Source organism: Wolffia australiana, chromosome 7 (assembly GCF_029677425.1).
Source record: "Wolffia australiana isolate 7733 chromosome 7, ASM2967742v1".
NCBI classification, from domain to species: domain Eukaryota; kingdom Viridiplantae; phylum Streptophyta; class Magnoliopsida; order Alismatales; family Araceae; genus Wolffia; species Wolffia australiana.
In genome coordinates this window covers 12,505,041-12,513,256 of record NC_135841.1, presented here as the reverse complement: position 1 = coordinate 12,513,256, position 8,216 = coordinate 12,505,041, and the positions used below count along the sequence as shown (strand labels likewise).

The following is an 8,216-nucleotide window of genomic DNA, read 5'->3' as shown; positions in this document are numbered from 1 at the left end:
CTAAAATGATGATAACCCATAAAAATGGACTAGGGAAGGAGTCTGAAAAAGATGAAGATCACGCTAACCTAATGTCACATATCCAATAGGTGGAGTGATGATTTATCTTCTCACTTCTTGATCAGAACATCAGTCCTTCATTCCATCACTCATGGGTTGTAAACATGCACCCAAAAAAGATACTGTATGCACAAATATCTATCCTATTCATAATTAGGAACAAAAATTAAAGGTGTTTTTTTTAAATATGGGGTGGTTGTTCTATAGGTCAAAAGGTATGGATGGATAAGGGGATAATGACAAAGCTACTCTCGAGATATCGTGATTTCAAGTTGAATCATTCCCAATCATCATAGGTTCTTTCTCCTCCTTGATCCATGTTGCAGATGTCTAATGTGGCAAAAACATTTAAGAAGACTAGAAGAAGTAAAAAAACATTTAAAATTTAAAATTTTCAAATATATACTATGATTTAACAAAACTATTTAATTTCTGATTTTTAAATCCAAACCTACAGAAAATAGGGGAAAATCAGAATAATATCAAAAAAATTACAATCCCCTATGTATATTCAAACTTACAAAATATTTTTTTGTCAATTTTGTGTAAACATTCCATAAAATCAAGAAAAACAGAATATCCTTAAAAAAGTTAATCAAAAACTTGAAGATTTAAAAACATACATTTATCAACATTTCAATTAAGATAAGCATATTGTAGACAGAAAGATACTATTAAAATAGCTAGTTATATGTAATTATCAAAGAATATTTCAACCCTTTTAGGTGACATTACTATCTTTAGCGTCTCCTGATTAATCTTATAGGATCCACCATGGACATGTATGAGCCAGACTAGATAATGATATTCAATTGAGATAGTTTGGTGCCCTTCTTGAGTATCGTTTGAACACACATATTTAGAGCACATCTTTAAAGACAAGCCATCATAATATAATTAGTCGTTTCATGTATCAAAAGAACTCATTATTTACATCAGATTATAATAATAAAGAATACATATTTATTTTAATGAACATAAGTGAGACATATAAGTCGGATTGGCCAAAATGCCACATAAATCCATCTATAAAAATGAAAACACTGAGACTAATAGAACATTGAAAAAGTAATGAAAAATATACGAAAGTATTTAAGCAAGAGTTATCTTCCAAAAAAATGCCCTGCACACACCTCACCTTTTTCTTTGGGAATTATCCTTGCCTTTGAGAAATTGAAATTTTTAATTCTTATTTTTTGAAAATGTTACTTAAAAATAATATGTATGAAATGTAAAAAAATACTACAATGGAAGAACAAATAACCTATATTAATGGCATTAAAAATGAAATGCTAGCAATAATAAGAAGAAACTACTGATGATAAGAATAACAAGAAAATTTAGATAAGAAGAAGAATGAGAACAGAAACAATAAATTACAAATATGGCATTTTCCAAGTAATCAAAAATGATATTCGACGAGATTCTTTAGGTAAGAAGATATGGATAAATAGATAAATAAGTGGATGGGCGAACATTGATTAGGGATGATAGGTGAGTTAAGATGAGGTGAACAAGGATAATATGATAGAAATATGTAGCTTGCAAGCCACTTACACATTTCATTCATTGATAAAATATTTTAATTATAATAAAATTTTGGTGCTTATAATGAAATCCCTGGATGCATGATATGAATAAATAATTATGAAGATATCATAATACAGATATCACAAATATTTAAAACATCTATTTTAAATATTCCTATTCAAACGATACACAGGAACAACTTTGAAATGTATAAATACAATAACACAATTTATTGCCATTCATATGATGAGTATGATTAATCTTGTAGCTATTCCTATGTAGACACAAAGAAAAGATGGTACTATATGAGGAAAAAGTTCACTGAATTAATCCATATCAAGTCCTTGATGATATATACCTAACTGTGAATCAGGCTACTCTAATTCATGTTTTTGGAAGTGTTCCTTACACCTAAGACACTAAATATGTCTTGTGGATGGATGGTTGTACTTTGATTATGACTTACGAGTTTTGTTATTCATACAAATTTAAACCCTCTTAGATCAAGGTAATGCAAGAAGTTCATGAAGCTGATTTTGTGGTCATGATGGACTCTCCCACTTGATGAACCAGAAATTAGTGTTATGAATGTCATTTAAGATATTTTTTGTGAAAAAAATTATAAATTTCCATACAAATAAAGAGTGTGTAAAGGTCGAATCCATACCGGTCAAGTATTGAAAAAAGGGATTTGGTTTAATTTATAGTTTTTTGTTTTTTGAATACTAATTTTAGTAATTTAAATTAAATAATTAAAATCAAACTATTCAACTTAAATTTTAAAAAAAATTAAATTCTTATTAAATAATTTTCCTAATTAAACCAAATTATTCAAATTTTATGGGATAATTTTGATAAAAAATTTCTTAAATGACAGTTTTTGTCCACTCGGACAAAAAAACCGTCCCTTCTAGAGGTCTCAGACGAAAAAACCGTCGCGTCCGCATCCTTAGACTGATTCCGAACATCAGACGGGACGATCTCCGTCCCACCCCATCCATTGACCACGTCCCGGACCATCCGGAACTGTAACTAGGAATGTGCAGTGAGAATTATTGTTTTCTATAGTACTATAAAATTTTCTGTCAGAAGTGGAGTAATCGTCTATGGGATTATTAAAATTTAGTTTATAATAAAAATAATAATGAAATCTAATTTGAGTACCTTAGCCAGCTCCATGGGAGCACTGGACAGTTGTTGACTGTGATGGATGTGAGTGGCGAAGAATGGATGAAAGAGATACCACACTTGTTGTGACACAGATGATGGTGGATACACACCAACCAGAGGAAAAGTGACGGTGAGTGATGACGATTTTACTATTGCCAAAGCAATAGGGATGGAGGTGGATAAGCACTGATGAGTAGCATAGTTGGATGTGGCATGCATGATACTAAAACCCTTGGCTATCGGTGACAATAATGTACAATAAAGAGTGATGACATGAGTTGGAAAAAGATGAAAATCACACTAACCTTGTTGTCACGTGCCCAACTGGCTGAGTTTTGGACTTCACATGTCTTGATCTGTCACTTTTTCAATTCTTTGCTCAGGGAGTACAAGAATGGACCGAAATGAGATTTTGAATGCGCAATCACTTTGCTAATCATAATTAGGAAAAAATAAAAGGGTGACTTTTTTACAATGATTGGGGCTCTATTTTTATATCCAAGGTGGTGAATGATAGAGGAAGGAAAGGTGGAACTACCCTCATATTTTTAGCCCAAAACTCCTTTTGGATCATTAGATACCATCATTCAATTTGGAGCAATCTAAGCCATCTGATGTTCTCTCTCCTCCTGATTGCAAGGCAGATCGCTAGATGCCTTTGGAAAGCGGAAAAGTCAATGAACTCATTAAAAATATTTAAATAAATTCAAAATTATATTTTTTGAGTTATACAATTATTTTGTTTATACATTTAATCCAACAAATTCTATCCAAATACTAGAAAATTTAGAAAGATCAGAATATCATTTCAGAAACTTAAAAAATAATTAAATAAAACTAAGATAAATATCTTAATACTTCTACAATTATTTTATTCATAAAATTAATGTCAGAAAATTATTTTAAAATATTACATAAAACACATGAACTTATTATAAAAATAAAGAAAAATTGGAAATCCATTTAAAAGTTAAATAAATAATGTTAACCATTAAAAACATGGATTTATGATCATTTTAATGAAAAAAACATATAAAGTACATGAACTAATAATTAAAAATAGCGTTCAAATTTATGGTTATCACCACACTTGGAAGGGACAATTGAAGGAGGGAAATGATATGAAATTCATATTCAAGAAAATAGAAGATCAAAGAAGAACTCTCAAATGACTTATCAAACCTTCTAAACTAATTCAGATTAAATATTAGGATTTGATAGTTGACTATACTCTAAGTCATCCTTCGCGCATCATGCAGATAAAGGATTATAAATACACTATTCTTGATAATGGTAAATGTTTCATATGAGATCCAATATACTTATTTGTATCCTCTACGACATGAAGTGTACCTAGGCACCCCACAAGCTGGAAATTCAATCTATAGATTGGGATAAATAAATGATTGATTAATTAATCTATATAGATACTGAATGAGGTTGGCCAATAAAGGTTACTGAGTATAAAGGGTCACACTCTATTTTAGAAAATGTACTTAAGATTTAGGGGATTTATGAAAAAAAATCAATAAATATAACTACAAGAGGGACCTAAAAAAAATCACCCAGCCATAATCTTTAGGTGCTCATCCTTGTTATCCCTTTTCTCCTTGGGTGCCCTCACCTCTTGAAATTGAAAAAACAGTGATGCTTGATTAATAACAAGGACCATAGAGATAGTGTAGCAGATTTGATGAGTCGGAGATCACATGGATTTGTCTCGAGGTTGGACACATGAACATATCAACATGTCTTATTTGAGAAAATAAGAAATCACAGTATGCATAAAGGTTATTAGATCATCAATTGTAAAAGTCTGTGATGATGCTATTATGCCTTCCACTAAATGAGTCATTATAGTTTAATGTCAATCACAGCCGTTGAACCCAATAAAAACAATAATTAAGTGTAAGGTGGGTTTAATGAAAGGTGCTTATGTTATTAAGGACTTGACCAAATTCGTGTCCATTCCCTAAAGAAATATTCCACTTATAAACACATGTGCAACATCTGTCTATTAAGGGCGGAGCTTTGAGGTGTTTGTGCACTTAATTCACTCAATCAATAGAACTATGATCGTAATACTTCAACCCTTCAATTAATAGGTTCCCAAATTATTCTACTAGATACCGTAGCTGGAGGATATTATATGGTCTTCATGCCAATCAAACTTCTATGTTATTTTGAGTTCACTGAAATAAAAATTTATTCCTTAGTGTTCTCGTGTGATGTTTATAATGAGGTACAGGAATACACGAATCTTGAAGAGATCATAATATAGTGATCACTTTTCTACACATCATTTCTAAATATTCATATTTGATGGATGTATGAGACAAACATCAAACTATCTAAAATCAATAACAATATTTTATCCTACTTATAAGGTAAGTATAACTAATCCTATGCAATGGTCAAGATAGAACTGTTTGGCCTCAGTATATGAAGAGATTGTCTCCAGGAAGAAGTTACATTAAATCCTTACTACCAGAGATATTGAAGAAATTGAAGGGGAGTGGGCAAAGTATTACATTTTACTAACCCTTCTAACTTTCCTCATAAAGGAAAGCACTACAATCAGTTGATGGAGTTCTCAACTAATCAGAAATAATGAAAATTATACAAAGAGAAATAAATAAATGATAGAAGGGAATTTTAGTAGTCAATGCCATCTATAAATATTCTATTTATAGCTCTTTCCGCCCTATTAACCACATTTTGGATGTTATCTAGAGTGTCTACAGAGCAGGACATGACTCTCCAAGATCCTGGTTGTTCAACCTAGTTTATGTAAGTGTTTTGGAATATTATTGATAATGTGCTTCTTTTATACATAAAAAATGTCTGATCTTGCCAAAATATAGTGATAAAACTTTAGGCAGACGGGGTCAAAATAAGGGAATCAACACTTTTTGAACCCAGATATAAGTTTTCACCACCATATCCATCCATCTCCTCCACTTTTCAATTATTTTACATGATTTCACTCTCTCTATCCACCCATTTTCTCTTTCTAAGTCCACCCTTTTCTCTCTCCAAATATTAAATTTATCTCTATTTAATAAGATGATATCTTCATAAAATTTTGTTCATTTTCCCAATAAAAATATGTTCTTTGTCACTCTATCATTTTCCCCACACCAACAATTGCACTACGAGTACTTAGGACGCTAATAACCAAGAAAATGGGGTTGATTTATATCTACAAGTATAATGATGTATTTGATAGTATTTATCATTTTCCTTTTGATTATAGAACAAGGGTCGTGTCGGACATCGTCGGAGACGTCGTGTGGACGGGTATGGAGACGATGCTCTAGTACCAAGCTGATGTCGGACGTCTTCGGAGACATCGTCCGGACAGGTATCGAGATGATGCTTGGATACCTAGATGATGTCGTGCGTCATCAGTGACGTTGCCCGACGGATAATTCCCTAAGAGGAAATGTAACTACCTGATGAGATGAAGTCTAGGTGGTTGTATATGCAGGCTCCGACTCGTGGGGTTCACCAAGCTCCGAACTCCGGGGTAGGCGACCGGTGAAGGTGACGGTGACCTTCTGACCCTCGTCGGAGTGATGATGGCGACTACGGCATCAAGCGGAATACATCTGTTGGCGCTCGCACGTAATGGACGGGCTCGACCCCTACCTAGGAAATCACTCGTGACGTAATTTTTAGATGTAATTCTCTCACCTAAACTAATCCGAGCGCGGTGGAGATCAGCCAATAATATACTAAATGACGTAATATAACTGACGAGCAAAGGGGTGGCGTACCTCGTCAGTGACGTCACTCATCCATGGGGTCTTCGTTGGCACGAACCGGTATTGGCAGGTACGGTGGAGACGTGCAAGGAATGAACACGAGGTAGCTTGACAGGCGGCGACAGTGCGGCGCTGGAGCAGGACGTAGAGGGTCAAAGGCGGTGAGAGGAACGAAATCTGCTTGCGGTGTAGTTGCCGAGACTGATCGAACGCCAGCCAAATGGGACGCGTTGACGGTGGCCAGATGCGGCCAACACACACAGCTCGTTGTAAGGCACTCGTGGCGTCAATAGCGGAGCAACCGTGCGGCTGACCGGTCTCGCCACAGCGTAGCAATACTGCGCAGGCAGGCGTGGTCGGAGACGGCGCACACCCGTGGCCCAGCTACGGGCGTGGGGTGACGCGGCGAGCTCCCTGTTGTAAGGCACTCGTGGCGACGCGGCGAGCTGCGAGAGACGCGCGCTGCAGCGGGCGACGCGGGTTACCAGAGGTGGCGCGAACTGCCGCATGCGGAGCAGGGCACTACGAACTGGTAGGCAGCCGCGGGCGGTTCACCGTCAGACCGTGGGAGATACTGGACGCGGTCCGGGCACACACGTAGATTTTGCTGACCGGTCGCGGTGATACTCGCAACTCGGCTCCTCGTCGACGCGAACTTGCGTTAAGACGAGTTGTTCTGGAATAATGAATCCGCGCGGGCGATATTTTCTGTGTCAGAAGTAGGGGCACGCACGGCCTTTGAGACCGCCGGCGAGGGGGTGGCAGTGCGGGAGAGCCCTCTTCTTTCCCTAGTCTTCTTCCTTCTTCTCTTTACTCCGTCCTTATCGCCTCTCTTCTCTTTCCTTCCTCGTATTCCTTTTCTTTTTTTTCCTTCTCGGTGAGACCAAGTTGAACGAAAGTTTCTTTCCAAAAATCAACCTACTCTAAGATTTAGAGCTTCATCGTGCCCCCTTTTTTAGGGGCACGATGGCCCTTAGTAAGGGTAGGGGTGCCCTTACTAGGGGGGGGGGGGTGTTCTTATACATAGGACCCCCTTTAATACAGAATTAAAATCTCTTCGCCACGTTTTCGATGACACGATTCGACATGCGATGACACGAACATGAATACGACACTACGGATACCAACATGACGAAAATGAAAAAACAAACACAATTAAACAACCAAGGCGATACGAGATCAAAATGCGAGAAACATATGGACGTGCTTTCACCCAGGATATCTGAACCAGGGTGTTTCCTCTTCGCCTTGACGTGCCGGTCAGGCTGGACGCAAACGGGCAGGCTGTCGACGACGATGATGGTGGCTCCGATGACGTCTCCGATGGAGCAAGCTGGCGCGCTCCATCAGGTCAAATTCACATGGAGTAGGTATTGAATAAATGAGTTTATAGCTCAATTTATGTACATATATTTCTAATTTTAAGATTTTTAATGAATTAAATTTAACAAATTAAAATACGAGAAATTTATTCAAAATATTTATAAAATAATAAAGAATATTTTACAATCAAAGTTGTTTGTTTAAAAAATTTAATGGAATTTATAATATAAATTAATAATTAATTTAAATAAATATCTTCTTCCTGACTTAGTAGTGCCATATGATGGTTTGAAGGCAATGCCATGAAAGGGTGGACATGATGGTAGCTACGTGGTGAAGTAGGTGAGTGGGTGACTGATATGCATT

The 8,216-nt window shown here is 36.1% G+C and overlaps 1 long non-coding RNA gene across 1 annotated transcript; it reads right to left on the bottom strand.

Annotated features, from left to right (window-relative positions):
- Positions 1-5,920: 5,920 nt before the first annotated feature.
- Positions 5,921-7,496, bottom strand: LOC144705598 (uncharacterized). Its single transcript, XR_013582061.1, has 3 exons — positions 6,540-7,496; positions 6,216-6,411; positions 5,921-6,147 (listed from the first exon to the last, which is right to left on the bottom strand). It is a non-coding gene; the product is annotated as an uncharacterized LOC144705598 (long non-coding RNA).
- Between the last annotated feature and the right edge of the window lie 720 nt (positions 7,497-8,216).